This window comes from Musca vetustissima, unplaced genomic scaffold (genome assembly GCF_032173495.1).
Source record: "Musca vetustissima isolate MV318-11 ecotype Yass unplaced genomic scaffold, APGP_CSIRO_Mvet_v1 utg13601, whole genome shotgun sequence".
In the NCBI taxonomy this organism is placed as follows: domain Eukaryota; kingdom Metazoa; phylum Arthropoda; class Insecta; order Diptera; family Muscidae; genus Musca; species Musca vetustissima.
In genome coordinates, this window is record NW_026873682.1 from 6,596 (window position 1) to 23,219 (window position 16,624).

General features: G+C 35.6%; 2 non-coding genes across 2 annotated transcripts; both read right to left on the reverse strand.

Annotated features, from left to right (window-relative positions):
• Positions 1–267: 267 nt before the first annotated feature.
• On the reverse strand, positions 268–339 carry Trnam-cau (transfer RNA methionine (anticodon CAU)). Its single transcript has one exon. It is a non-coding gene; the product is annotated as a tRNA-Met (tRNA).
• Positions 340–437: 98 nt separating this feature from the next.
• Trnaa-ugc (transfer RNA alanine (anticodon UGC)) lies at positions 438–509 on the reverse strand. Its single transcript has one exon. It is a non-coding gene; the product is annotated as a tRNA-Ala (tRNA).
• Between the last annotated feature and the right edge of the window lie 16,115 nt (positions 510–16,624).

Genomic DNA, 16,624 nt, shown 5'->3' on the forward strand with positions numbered 1-16,624 from the left:
TGAATCTATGCATATTCTCAAAAGGCACATGGTTCCTTTCCTTTTGCCTGTTACAAACATATGCACAAAGACATAATACTCTGTATCACAGTGTGGTGAAGGGTATAATAAAAAAACCTACCCCTTATGGATGGCCCCTGAAAATATTCGTTAAAAATCTACGTCTTGAAAATATTTTTCCCCTAGAAATATTCTTTAAAAAATCTATGCCTTTTTGATGGCCTCTAAAAAATATTCTTTAAAAAATCTTTGAGAGACACATGTGTTTAGCAGAGCAAGGTTTCGATCCTCGGACCTCTGGGTTATGGGCCCAGCACGCTTCCACTGCGCCACTCTGCTGTGTGATGTGCTGCTCATGAACAGTTAGCGAGAACATGCTCTGGACCGATGATCAATCAAAAAAATAGATAACATAAACAAATAAAATAAAACATCTTTGGAGATGCCGGGGATTGAACCCGGGACCTTCCACATGCAAAGCGAACGCTCTACCACTGAGCTACATCCCCTTACAAGCATGGGAAGGGCACTTGTTTTTATAATCAGTAACCAATTAGTAACAAATAGTCTTTGATATTTTTAAAAAGTTCCAACTGGACTTGAAAAAATATTTTTAAAAAAATCCACGTTTGATGTAGGTATTTGAAAAATGTTTAAAAAGAAGTCCTTACCCTTAATTTTTGTTTCTTTTTTCTACAATCCAACCTAAAAGTATGCTACATAAATTTAGTTATTTAAATGTGTCCCTTAAGATAAATACTACCTTCGTGTGTCCATAATTTTCTTAATTTATTCCGGATTTATTTTTTTCTAAATTTAGTAACTAAAAAATTAAAAAAAAAATATATAACCAACGTCATATGCTGCCAACAATCTTTTGTTGCCATCGTTGATGATGATAACTTTTTCTGCTTGCAGTTGTTGTTGTTGTTGCTGTTGGGAGAAAATTAAGAGTCATATCTTAACTGTAACAGTCACAACACTGCAGACCATTACAAATTTGCATGCAGAACACACACAGGTGTTGCTGATGTGTCTCTGCTGCTTGCACACCTTCTCTCCCTCTCTTTTCACCTCTCTGCGAAGGTAAAAGTTTTCTTGGCAATTACTTTCGAACATAAATATTACTTTGTCTTTGCATAAAGGACTGTTCTGGCCCAGCCTTGCCTTCTAACTAACTGATATATTTTCCCTCAAACGCACCCCTCCGACTTTACTGTGTGGTACTGGAATGCATAGATTTTCAACTAGAAGAAGAAGAAGTAACTTGGAACAAAAAAACTTCGGAAACCTGCCATGCATTTGAATCCACACCGTTGGTGTTTGGAGAAAATAAAATTTATGTTTGCCATGAAATTAAATTGTTTCCTTTTTCTGGTGTGGTGGTTGACGATGGTCGTGGTGTTGGTGCTGGTGGTGGCGTTGGTGGTTCGGGTAATGCTGTTCTGGTCTAAATCACAGCTCTCCTCAAAAACCAAAATTTAATTACAACAAAGTTAACAACAGCATTTTCAATTCAGTTAATTTCATTTTAACTGTAATTCGTGGTTTAAGGAATATTCAAATGTTGTTGTTTTTGTTCCTGTTGTTCAGCTAGCTATTCGTTGGCCACAACTAAGGAACACCAAAGAAAATAAAATAGAATTTTTATTTTGGAAAATATATATAGAGATATTTTAAAATGCATTCAGTGGGATTGTAAAAGGGCATCCTTCTTTGGGACGGGGTAGGATTTTTTAAAGAATATTTTTAAGGTACAGGGTGGATTTTTAAAGGAATATTTTTTAAGGACCCCGTAAGGTGTGGATTTTTTTAAAGAATATTTTTTATGTACACCGTAAGGCGTGGATTTTTTAAAAAAATAATTTTAAGGACCCTCAATAAAGGCGTGGATTTTTTTAAAAAAATAATTTTAAGGACCCTCAATAAGGCGTGGATTTTTTAAAAAATATTTTTAAGGACCCTCAATAAGGCGTGGATTTTTTAAAAAATATTTTTAAGGACCCTCAATAAGGCGTGGATTTTTCAAAAAATATTTTTAAGGACCCTCAATAAGGCGTGGATTTTTCAAAAAATATTTTTAACGGCCCTCAATAAGGCGTGAATTTTTCAAAAAATATTTTTAAGGTCCCTCAATAAGGCGTGGATGCTTTAAAAAATATTTTTAAGGTCCCTCAATAAGGCGTGGATGCTTTAAAAAATATATTTAAGGACCCTCAATAAGGCGTGGATTTTTTAAAAAATATTTTTAAGGACCCTCAATAAGGCGTGGATTTTTTAAAGAAAATTTTTTTAAGACCCAGTAAGGCGTGGATTTTTTAAAGAATATTTTTTATGGACCCCGTAAGGCGTGGATTTTTTAAAGAATATTTTTTATGGACCCCGTAAGGCGTGGATTTTTTAAAGAATATTTTTTATGGACCCCGTAAGGCGTGGATTTTTTAAAGAATATTTTTTATGGACCCCGTAAGGCGTGGATTTTTTAAAGAATATTTTTTATGGACCCCGTAAGGCGTGGATTTTTTAAAGAATATTTTTTATGGACCCCGTAAGGCGTGGATTTTTTAAAGAATATTTTTTATGGACCCCGTAAGGCGTGGATTTTTTAAAGAATATTTTTTATGGACCCCGTAAGGCGTGGATTTTTTAAAGAATATTTTTTATTATTTTTCTAAGACGGTTTAGCCATCTCCGTCCGTCCATCCGTCCGTCCGTTTGTTGTATTTACGCTATCTTCTGAAGGAAGTGAGATAGGATGCTTAAATTTTGCATAGGGTTGTCTCCTTTCTGCAGGCAGGTCAAGTTCGAAGATGGGATATATCGGTCCACCTATAGGCATAGCTCCCTTATAACAGTACCCTCCAATTTTCGGTATTTGGGGTTCTCGAGCTGAAATTTGGTACATTGGTTTCTTATTGGGTACTAAATGTCTACACAAAAAATTATAAATATAGGTCCACTTTTTCTGGTAGCCCCCATATAAGGGTACCTCCTAATTTTCAAAATTTTGAGGGTTTTGATCGTATTTTTCCACCGAATTGGCTGTAATTTAGCATTTTAAGTTCTTAATAGGTACTAAATCTTACCACAAAAAATTATAAATATAGGTCCAATTTTTCGGATAGCCCCCATATAAAGGTATCCTCAATTTTCGGTATTTTGGGGTTCTTGAGCGCGTTTTTCAACCGAATTCGCTGCAATTTGGTATTTTGTAGTCGTAAATGGTAACAAATCTCCTTACCAAACATTTTTAATATTCGCCCTCTTTTTGGGGTCTTCCCTTCACCACATTGTGGTACAGGGTATAATGTCTTTGTGCATATGTTTGTAACATTCAAAAGGATTCGAGATGGTTCATTTTGAGAATATGCATAGAATCACGTGCTGGGTCGATTTACGCATGTCTGTCCGTCTGTCCATCCGTCCGTCCAAGTATTTTTTTTAATAAAGTACAGGTCGCATTTATGATCCGATTTGGATGAAATTTGGCACAGTTCACTTATTTGGCCCAAGGACGAACCCTATTGAAATTGGAGAAAATCGGTTCAGATTTAGATATAGCTCAGTTTCGTCCGATTTTATGGTAATGATGCACCAAACTCCCAATATTTGTCCGATTGGGACAAAATTTTGCACAAGTACTAAATTAGGTCCAAACTGATGTCTGCGAAGTTTTGTTAAAATCGGTTCAGATTTATATATAGGTCCCATATATAGTTTCGTCCGATTTTTTGTGAATGATACACCAAACTCGCAATATTTGTCCGATTGAGCCAAATTTTGCATAGAGAATGCAATTGAGAAAAAATTTTGGAAGAAATGACAATCCCATCTTTTCATCTCTTCCAAAATTAGTTCAAGTTCGAACATGGGAATATCGGTCCACTCCTCCTGGTACCTCCCACACAGGGGCTGGGGCTAAATGCGGGCTAGAGAAATCAAAATTTTTGAAACAAATTTGGTCCAAAGAAACATGGGATCTAGGACCATTATTTAGAATCATAATCGGTTTGTAGAAATGCCGATATAGGTACGTTTTTTGGTATGTTCCCTATATTTTTTATCTCAAAAGTTCGGGCCGTCCGAACTTAACGCTTTTCCACTTGTTTAAAGAATATTGTTTAAAGAAGCTACACAAGGCATGGATTTTTTTAAGAATATTTTTAAGTACCCTTAATATGGCTTGTTGGGTTTATAGAATATTTTTATGGACCCTCAATTATCATCATTCCTTTGACCCCCCACCCTTTAAACACCTATTATTTGAATATATCTCCGTGTTGAGCTTTTCTATCTCTCTCGTTTTGCATAATATTGTTACATTATATTGAAATTTATTGAGTTTTGAGTTGCTTTGTTCTTGTTGTTTTGTATTTCTTATTTCGTATTTCGGAGGTCATTGTGGTTTTTGTGGTCAGATTGGTTTTTCTTTTTAAGGGTGGGGAGGAAAAGCGGGTGCATTGTTTATTGCTTCCCTTTCTTTTGTTGTTGTTGGCTATTGCAGAATGGAAAAACTAAATTCTTATGCGTATTTGCTGCATTTCGGGATTACTCTTGCGGAAGTTAATTTGATGATAATTGAAATTGAATAAATGTACGAAAAGAAAAAAGCGAAGTGGAAAAATGTTTTGGGGTAAAGCAACGGATAAAATCATAAAAAATACTGGAGAATTTTATTGCAGTAATACTTTAGATATATTTGGCGAAAATCACCACAACATTAAATACAATGCACAGATTACGATATTTGGTACGCCGCCCTGTTATAAATTTAATTTCAATCAGACACCCGTTGGAAATACTTATGGAAGCTATTGCTGCATCTGCACCAATTTCAACAAAACGCAATAACGTCATTCAAGTCTCAATTTGATACGTTGTGCAAAATTTCGTGTTAATCGTACAAACATTAGGAGTTTGAAGCACCATTTATGTAAAATCGGACGAAAAGATATATAGGGCTATATCTAAATCTGAACGGATCTTCACGAAACTTAGCACACATCATTCTAGACTCAATTCAGTACGCTATGCCAAATTTCGTGCAAATCGAAAGATATTTAGGGACTTTGGTGCATCATTTACATTAAATCGGACGAAAATAAATATGGGAGTTATATCTAAATCTGAACCGATTTTCAGGAAACTTAACACACATCATTCTAGGCTTAGTTCAGTACGCTGTGTCAAATTTCGTGCAAATCGAAATATATTTAGGGACTTTGGTGCACCATTTACCTTAAATCGGACGAAAATATATATGGGAGCTATACCTAAATCTGAACCTATTTTCTTGGAATTCAACACACATCATTCTGCACTTAATTCCGTACGCTGTGCCAGGTTTCGTGCAAATCTAAAGATTTATAGGGACTTTGTTGCACCATTTACATAAAATCGGGGGAAAATTTATATGGGACGGGGCCGACCATACGATACCCTACACAACTACCTCGGAACTCAAACATTCTGCGGATGTTTATTCCGAGCCTGGGCAATAATTCGTGATATTTGCTCCCTCTTGCCCGATTAGTGGTAAACAGTACAGCTATTGTCCAGATACCCTTCACCGTGGGTTGTGTTGTGATGTTCGGCTTTCATTTGTGGTCTATAGATCGACTCGATAATAACACAAAAAAATAAATTTTCGGTCCACTTCGTCCCAAAATTATTATCTGATCATCACCGAAAATTATAAGCGTTGTTGTTGACCATATCCGGAACCTCATGATAAATTTCGAAGCGATCAGCGCTATATTTCGCCCTCTAGTGTGGTAAATATTTACGTGTAACTACCACATCTGAGCACATACGACAATATAATTGATATCAATTTAAAGGTCAACCAACCACTCTTGCATCTCATCTCTTCTTGGGTCTATGAACCTCCACGGGTAAATATATACGCCATGGAATACAAATTTTGTAATTTTTCACACAAAAGTTAGGGTCCATTTGACCCGCTAAATACTGAGCGATCTTTATAAAAATAGGCATACTTATTCTTTGGCCTGATCCCCTTCTCCATGTAAAAATTCGCGATGTTTGGGCCATAATTGCGGCCTCTGGAGCGACCAGAAAAACCGACAAAAATTATATATTTGGTCTATTTCATCCCCTAATTATTAACCGATCTCTTCCAAAAACAATAGGGGTCTTCATTGGGCCGAACCCATCCTACATGCAAAATTTCGTGAAGATTGAAAATATAACGGAAAGACGGACGGACACACATATCTTGATTGACTCAGCTAGTCGAGATATGACGATCGGTATACATAAAGGTGGGTCTTGGATCAATATTTCGCGGCGTTACAAACTTTTGGGGCTGCACAAAGCTATAATATCTTGACAACATAGTTGTGTAGGGTATAAAAACCAGCCTGTTTTGAAAGCTCAATAAAAAAGTATTTTTAAAATATTCACGCCTATGTCGTGCTCTTTAAAGAATCCATATCTTACTCCTCGTCGTATCATTTTACCATTATTATCCTACCATTAAGCAATTTATCCAAACTTCCGCTTTCTGTTCTAATCTTCTGAATAGACACACAACTTGTCATTCTCAGCAAATCATTTCCAGCTTTTCTATTATCTTTGAAGACAACGTTCAACGACCGGTACGTTCATTCCTGGTTGGTTGCAATCTTTTCAATTTAGTCTGGTGAAAAAATTGTAACAAAGTTCGGGCTAATAGATTTTACGTTCCCAAAAAACAACAAACCATCTGAAGTTGTGGTCTAAAGTTTTAGACTTATCTCAAAATAAATATAGAAAAGTACGTGTGGTTATTCTTGAGATATTCGAAGTTACATACATATCCCCAAGATACACATATGTCTGCATTTATTTAACACACACATCGACACACTCACAGTAATGTAAAGTTTGTGCAAAATTATATCACTTTAGTTGCAATTTTTCTCCTAGAAAAGAGATTTACAAAAATGAAATCTTCATTGAAGTTTTCAAAAATGTTTTGTATGCAACGCCAGCAGCAGCAGTCAGTGGTGACTGAAGATTGTGATTTCTGTTGCAAAAGTTTGTGTGTGGCATGCAACAACTCTGGTTGACTGGCTGACGCACATTCTCCCAAGTGCCGACGAAGACATTGGACAAGAATTGTACGTGAGCGGTTTTCTTTGCAAATATACATGTGTGTGTGATTTTGAATGTAAGTATGGCTGTGTGTGTTCGACTGTTTTTATTATTTTTGTAAAGTAAACTCCATGAAGTTTTAGCTAATGAACTTTATTTTTAAGAAGCTTAAAAGCATTGTGCAATATTTGCAATGGTTTACGATGTGTTAGTGGACAGATGGACAGACAGACGGATAGCAATGTCCGGAAATAAAAAATGAAAAAAAGTGATGGCTAAATACAATTTAGCACTTTTTGTTGGGTGCAAAAAGACATTTGCTGAGATGTTCCTGGAAATCTACATTATGATGGGTTTTATGACAACATTAATGTTTCTTAATGTGAAATGTTGGCTATTCACACACACACACATATATTTAAACATTTATGCATTGTGGATATGGGAACTATGAACATCAAAACCTACGTCAATGAATTTATAGGGCCACTATGACAGGATGGTGTAAAGTAAATCGTTTGATCTACAGATTTTAATGTGGTTACAGAAGTTCTGCAGAATATTATTTGGGTCAGGAAAGGGCAAGTGAGGTCTACAATACATATCTGGATTTTTATACCCTTCACCACACTGTGGTACAGTGTATTATGTCTTTGTGCATATGTTTGTAACCGGCAAAAGGAATCGAGATAGACCCATGGTTCCTTTTTGGAATATGCATAGAATCACTTTCTGAGTCCATTTATGCATGTCCGTCTGTCCGTGTATTTTTGTTAACAAAGTACAGGTCGCATTTATGATCCGATTTGGATGAAATTTGGCACAGGTCTCTTAATTGGCCCAAGAACGAACCCTATTGGAGAAAATCGGTTCAGGTTTAAATATAGCTTCCATATATATTTTCGTCCCATTTTAATTTATTGAACTCCCAATTTTGGTTCGATTGAGACAAAATTTTGCACAGAGTATTGAATTAGGTTTAGATAGTTATATGCCAAGGTTTGTTGAAATCGGTTCAGATTTAGATATAGCTCTGATGTATAGTTTTGTCCGATTTAATGTAAATAGTGCACCAAACTCCCAATAGTGGTCCGACTAAAGCAACATTTTGCACAGAGTACTGAATTAGGTCCCGACTGACGTATGAACAATTTTGTTGGAATCGGTTCAGATTTATATCTAAATATGCTATATATAGTTTCGTCCAATTTTATGTAAATGGAGCATCTGCCAATATTTATCCGATTGAGACAAAATTTTGCACAGCGTACTAAATTAGGTCGTTGATGAATGCGAGGTTTTGTTGAAATCGGTTTTAGATATAGCTCCCATATATAGTTTCGTCCGATTTAAAGTAAATTGTGCACCAAACTCCCAATATTGGTCCGATCGGAGCAAAATATTGCACAGAGTACTGAATTAGATCCCGACTGATATATGCGAAATTTCTATATCTATATTATAGATATTAACATGTCTTGCATGTACCCATGGTGGTGAAGGGTAAAATCGGTTCAGATTTGGATATAGCTCCCATATATATTTTCGTCCGATTTAAGGTAAATCGATTTGTACGAAATTTGGCACAGCGTAATGAATTAGGTCTAGAATGATGTGTGTTAAGTTTCGTGAAAATCGGTTCAGATTTGGATATATCTCCCATATATATAGTTTCGTCCGATTTTAGGTAAATAGTGCACCAAAGTCCCTATATATGCTTCGATTTGCACAAAATTTGGCTTAGCGTACAAAATTGAGTCTACAATGATCAGTGGTGAGTTTCGGGAAAAACGGGGTGAGATTTCGATATAGCTCACATATATATATATATTCGTCAGATTTTATGTAAATGATGTACCAACGTCTCTATATATCGTTCGATTTGCACGAAATTTGGCACAGTGTACTGAATTAAGTCTAGAGAGATGTGTGTTAATTTTCGTGAAAATCGGTTCAGAGGTAGATATAGCTCCCACATATAGATTATATTTTTAACAACGCTGCGTGGCGAGTAGCGTGTATCAATAAATCGTTTTCCATAAATTTTCCACATGATACGCAGGCGGCTCTAAATCTGCTCGAATGAAATTAAAGTTGGGATATGTTGTAGAAAGAGGGAACATATACCCAAAGTGGTGAGGGGACATATAGTCGGCCCAGTCCGACTTTACTACTTTCCTTACTGGTTTTAAAATATTTCTTATGGGCCTCATAAAGGGCGTGGATTTGTTAAAAATATTTTTTAAGGACACCATACAAGACGTGAGTTTTTTTGGGACAGAGAATAAAATCTGATTTTTTGTTGCCCAGTGTATTCAACTCTCATCTTATATCTCACAAATTATTACTTACTACCACTACCACTGTTGCATTTGTTACTACAACCAACCAAACCATTTAATATAGAGCAGCAAAATTTTTCTGCAACAGCCGATACAAAAAAATGTATATATGTCGGTATATATAAACTTTAATTATGAAAAGTATAAAAGATTTTAATACGATTAAATACGAACATGAAGAGAGAAGGATTTTTCTTCTAGTTATATATGTGTGAGAAGAGAAAATCCCCAGTTTTTTCTTTCTTTTAGAAAAATATAAACGAACATATATTAATTTGGATTTATGAAAAGAAAATGTTTTTTGTAGTTGCAATTTATAAATTAGAAAAAAAATGTAATGCATGAAAAGAAAATAGGGGAAAAGACTATGGAAGAATGGGATCTAAGCTGGGGAAATTGTGAAACGTAAATAAATAGAATATAAAATAAATAAGTATATCATAAATAAAAAATAAAATATTAAATATATAAATTATTAAAGATAAAATATAAATTATAATTATATAATTATATTAAAAATCCACGCCTTGTGGGTCGGTTGAAGAAATATTCTTTTAAAAATCCACGCCTTGTGGGTCGGTTGAAGAAATATTCTTTTAAAAATCCACGCCTTGTGGGTCGGTTGAAGAAATATTCTTTTAAAAATCCACGCCTTGTGGGTCGGTTGAAGAAATATTCTTTTAAAAATCCACGCCTTGTGGGTCGGTTGAAGAAATATTCTTTTAAAAATCCACGCCTTGTGGGTCGGTTGAAGAAATATTCTTTTAAAAATCCACGCCTTGTGGGTCGGTTGAAGAAATATTCTTTTAAAAATCCACGCCTTGTGGGTCGGTTGAAGAAATATTCTTTTAAAAATCCACGCCTTGTGGGTCGGTTGAAGAAATATTCTTTTAAAAATCCACGCCTTGTGGGTCGGTTGAAGAAATATTCTTTTAAAAATCCACGCCTTGTGGGTCGGTTGAAGAAATATTCTTTTAAAAATCCACGCCTTGTGGGTCGGTTGAAGAAATATTCTTTTAAAAATCCACGCCTTATGGGTCGGTTGAAGAAATATTCTTTTAAAAATCCACGCCTTGTGGGTCGGTTGAAGAAATATTCTTTTAAAAATCCACGCCTTGTGGGTCGGTTGAAGAAATATTCTTTTAAAAATACACGCCTTGTGGGTCGGTTGAAGAAATATTCTTTTAAAAATCCACGCCTTGTGGGTCGGTTGAAGAAATATTCTTTTAAAAATCCACGTCTTGTGGGTCGGTTGAAGAAATATTCTTTTAAAAATCCACGCCTTGTGGGTCGGTTGAAAAAATATTCTTTTAAAAATCCACGCCTTGTGGGTCGGTTGAAGAAATATTCTTTTAAAAATCCACGCCTTGTGGGTCGGTAGAAGAAATATTCTTTTAAAAATCCACGCCTTGTGGGTCGGTTGAAGAAATATTCTTTTAAAAATCCACGCCTTGTGGGTCGGTTGAAGAAATATCCTTTAAAAATTCTTGTGGGTCGGTTGAACAAATATGCTTTAAAAATTCTTGTTAAAAAAATATTTTTAAAAAATCCACGCCTTGTCGTTAAAAATATTTTTAAACTCTTAAGGAAAGTAGCAAAGACGGACTGGGTCGTATGTATGATACCCTTCACCACTTTGGGTATATCGTACTTATGTATCCTTACAACAAAACGCAGTAACGTCATTCTAGTCGCAATTTGATACGTTGTGCAAAATTTCGTGCTAATCAGACACACATTAGGAGTTTGGGAGCTATATCGAAATCTGAACCGATTTTTCCGAAACTCACCACTAATCATTCTAGACTCAATTTAGTACGATATGCCAAATTTCGTGCAAATCAAAGGATATAGCGACTTTAGTGCACAATTCACATAAAATCGGACGAAAATATATATGGGAGCTATATCTAAATCTGAACCAATTTTTATGAAATTTAACACACATCACTCTTTATTTAATTTAATACGATATGCAAAATTTCGTGCAAATCCAAGGATATAAAGGGACTTTGGTGCACTATTTATCGAAAATCGTACGAAAATATATATGGGAGCTATATATAAAAATGAATCGATTTTCACGAAGTCAGCACACATCATTCCAGACTCATTTCAGTACGCTATGCAAAATTTCGTGCAAATCGAAAGAAATGTAGGGACTTTGGTGCACCATTTACCTTAAATCGGACGAAAATATATATGGGAGCTATATCTAAATATGAACCGATTTTCACAAAACTTGGCAGACATGACACCAGATCCAATTCAGTACGCTATGCAAAATTTCGTGCCAATCGAAAGATATATAGGGACATTGGTGCACAATTTACATAAAATCGGACGAAAACATATAGGAGCTATAACTAAATCAGCACTGATTTTCACGAAACCCAGCACACATCATTCTAGGCTTAACTCAGTACGCTGTGCCAAATTTCGTGCAAATCAAACGATATTTAGGGACTTGGTGCACTATTTACCATAAATCGGACCAAAAATATATATGGTAGCTATACTGAAATCTGAATCGATTTTCACAATATTCTACACCCATCGTTCTAGGTCTAATCCATTGCGCTATGCCAAATTTCGTGCAAGTCGAAAGATATATAGAGACTTTGGTACACCATTTACATTAAATCGGACGAAAATATATATAGGAGCTATACCTAAATCTGGACCGATTTTCACGAAACTAGACACACATCATTTTAGACCTAATTCATTACGATATGCCAAATTTCGTCGAAATCTAAAGATATATAGGCACTTTGGTGCACCATTTACCTTAAATCGGACGAAAATATATATAGGAGCTATATCTAAATCTCAACCGATTTCCTCGAATTTCAATAGGGTTCCTCCTTGGGCCAAATAAATGAGCTGTGTTAAATTTTATCCAAATCGGATCATAAATGCTACCTCTATTTTGTTTACAATTTAACATGGACAGACGGACGGACATGCATAAATCGACTTAGAAAGTGATTCTATGCATATTCTCAAAAGCAACCATGTGTCTATCTCGTTTCCTTTTGCCTTTTACAAACATAATAACCAGGACCACAGTGTGGTGGAGGGTATAAAAATCCATGCCTTGTATGAGATCATTAAAAATGTAAAAAAATCCACGCCTTGAATTAGATTGTAAAAAATATGTTGGAAAATGTCAAAGCCTTGTGAAGAGCCTTAAAAGAATACTTTTAAACCAGTGAGCGGAGCAGTATAGTCGGACTGAACCGTCCATATGATACCCTACACAACGACCACGGAACTCTAAATTTCTGGGGATGTTTATTTCGAGCCTTTGCAAAGTTTCGTAATATTTGCACCCTCATCACCGATTAGAGATAAACAGGACTTCTTCCTTACACTGACATATTTTCTGAATATTCCACATATTTTATATTCACCGTGGGTTTTGTTGTGATGTTCGAATGTTCTGCTTGCATTTCGACTCGAAAAAAAACAAAAAATAAGTTTTCGGTCCACTTTATCTGTATGTGATCATCACCGAAAATTATAGGTGTTGTCCTTGACCATACCTGGAACCTCATGGAACAGTTCAAAGCGATCATCGCTATTTTTCCGCTCTCCAGTGTGGTAATGGGTTACTAAATAATATCTGAATACGTAAGCACCTGTAAATATTTAAGTGTAACTCCCACATCCGAGTACATACGACAATATAATTGGTATAAATTTAAAGGTCCGCCACTTCTCTTGGATATACTATCAACTTCTCTGGTCTATGTCCTTCAGGAGTAAATATATACGCCATAGAATACACATTTTGTCATTATTCACACAAAGTCAGGGTCCATTTGACCCGCTAAATATTGACCGATCTTTATCAAAACTGGCATGCTTATTCTTTAGCCCGATCCCTTTCTCCATGTAAATATTCGCTAAATTTGGGACATAATTGAGGCGTCTTTAGCGATCAGAAAAACAGACAAAAATCAAGTATTTGGTCCATTTCACCACCTAAATATTAACCGATCCTTACCTTTAAAACAATATGGGTCTTCATTGGGTAGAACCCATCCTACATGCAATTTCTTGATCATTGGTCCATAACTGTGGCCGTTATTGTGTTTACAAATTATAATGGACAGACAGACGGACGGACGGATACACATGTCTAGATCGACTCAGCTAGTCGAGATATAACGATAGGTATACTTAAAGGTGGGTCCAGGACCAATATTTCACGGCGTTACAAATTCTTAGGGCAGCACAAAGCTATAATACCCTGACAACATAGTTGTGTAGGGTATAAAAATCCACACCTGTGGGTCTTGTGAAAAAAATACTCTTTAATATATTTATGTCTTTGGATCCTTTGAAAATAAGGTTTGGATATAAAAATCTATGTCCTAATTAATTTTTCTCCATGAACTCTTGGAATTCTGACTACCCATAGTAGTGGTTTTAGAATTTATTTATTTTTTGCCTCAGAAAATGACTTAAAATATTAAGTAGATTTTAAATTCACCCCCTCTACTCTCACATTAAATTCCCCTCGATACACTCACACACACACATCTAATTCCATTAATAACCCAAAAACAAAAATCTCATTACATCGGGCAGCTTCCACACAAAACCGCCATCAAAGCCCTATTAAACTTCTAAGTAATGTGTTGGCGGGGGGAGGGGAGTGTGGGCAGTTGGGTTTTGGTGGGGATTTTTGTCTAAATCTTTCTAATTTAATTAAACCGCCAAATATGAAGCTCATATAACATGGACACTTTCATGACATGACAACAAACATGTCATGAAAAGATTCCATTAACATGGCACTGCCACAGGGGCAGGGACGACGGCCACTGTCACAGCGATGCATCATCGTACATGGAACACTTAAGGAGCTATACATACATATTTATCTCTCTTTAAAAGCATATCTCTACTTTGATTTCCTATGATGATGATGATTTTATGTTGGATATCGTTGGCAGTTTGATTAACGAATGGTGGATGGGTGGAGAAGGGGACGGTAATCCCATTAAAGACTCTATAGGAATTTTATGTGTGTTGGATGTCCCCCTCTCTCTTTATGTGTGCGTGTGACCGTCTGAGAAAACATAAACCCATGTTTATAAACATTTAAGTGACACTTTACTTAAGATGAGCAACAACAACAACTCCAAGGAAAATATCTTAAGACAAAGAAAACAAGAAGCTTGATGGTGTTTGGAGCCACCACCACGATTGGGGGACAGCATCACGACCATTGTCACTAAAATAGGTCAATATACGTGCAATGATGATCTTTTTAACATAAACATTATTTGTACCTTCCAGTCAGTCAGCCAAAGCAAACAGCTATTCTACCAACCAACACAGCCAACCCAACCTCCTTAGCCCCGTCGACGAACACTTTTGATGGTTCGCCGTGGCTCATGTATTATTAACTACAAATATGTAAGAAAATCTCTGAGAGATGACAGCGACCAAAAATCATGTTCATCTAACAAAGACTCCTCACACACATACACAGAAACATACTCACACATTTGTACACCTTATAAGGCATTTTGGTCGCACACACACACACGATATGTCTAGTGTTCCCAAAATCTGTCCTTTGCGTGCGTTAGCATTTGTGTGTGTCTTAACATGAAATATCCCTGTAGGAAATGTCTACAGTAAATCAGTATTGATTTACTATTGACATCGTCACCAATACTGTTGACCGACTATACCCAACACAATGCAGTTTACTATTGACATTTAACATGTGCTTGTCATTGGAAATGAACTAGTGACTTGGTCAGTAGTAAGTCAGTAGTTTTTAGATATAGACACAGCGTCGCATATGTGGACACGGTCAGTAGTAAGTCAATAGTTTGTATATATAGACAAAAGGTCACATATGTCACTTGTAAATTTTTTATAATTTCTTTTGCTCAAAAATTTTTTCACCAATTAATTAATTAATTTAATTATTACCATTAATAACTTTAAACTCGCGTTTTTAACAAAACTTTTTTTTTTCTTTAATTATAAATATATTAAAGAAAAAAGAAGAAGCATAACCATGCTCAGTTGGTTGTTAACATAACAAATGCTTCTTCTTATTACATGATATGTAGACAAGTTGTAGAAAATATGGAGACATGTCGCCACAATAGTAGACAAAGGCGATACAACACCCCACATTTCCTTCAGGGATGTTTCGTAGCCATCTTAACGGGTCACGATTTTTGTCCAAAAAAACTTTTTGTTGTTCTTGTGGCTGTCGTCGTGTAGCCTTAGAGCCCGGCAGAAAGGTGTACATGTGGTGTCACGTGTAATGTCATATATTTTAATGTAAATATAGTCCGCACCCATTCCTCATGGGGACTCGCTACCTTACTATACACAGAGCATTTAGTCAATGCGACACAGTCGTAACATCTTAAATGTATTGCATAAATGTGGCATGGTGAGTGAGGATGTGTGTGTGTATCAGGCTAAAGTGTTTATTATTACAAGAGGTGGGAATATGGGTGTTTCCATTATCAATAGAATTCAATAAAGGAAATAGCTTTACAAAATATTTTCTATATTTTCAAGGTCTTTGAAAAAGAACTCTCCTCAAATAAACTACACGAAGTGGATTTTTTAAAAATAATAATGTTCAAGGACCTAATACAAGGGGTGGATAATTGAAGTATGTCAGAACGTCGTAACATTCTTCGGGGCCCAACATTTTCTTCCCTCCATGATGTTTCTTTAAATTTCCTTAACCGTTTGGGATTTTTATATAGAGATTTATAGTAAATTGGATGCTTCTGAGCATTAAGTAAGAACCAATGTCGGACGGGACCGACTATATAATAACATACTCCACTTTGGGTATATAAAAGCGATGCTTCTAAGATTAATATTGTAACTTAGAAATATATATATATATATATATATATATCGTTTTAAACCAAGTCTAAAAATGTTTCTCTTTAATAATTTCGTGGTAGGACGAAGAGAATTTGGTATACCAATTACCTCTAACTCATTTTAATGAGTTATGTAAATTCGGACTAAACTATATACGACAGCGATTCTGTACTGGAGCTCTGTATATCAAAATCTGCAACCATTTTTTCACATTTTAATTCGGTATGTCCAGAGGCTATATAAATGAGCTGTTTCAAATACATGGACAGACTGATGGCATTCCATTAGCAACACCT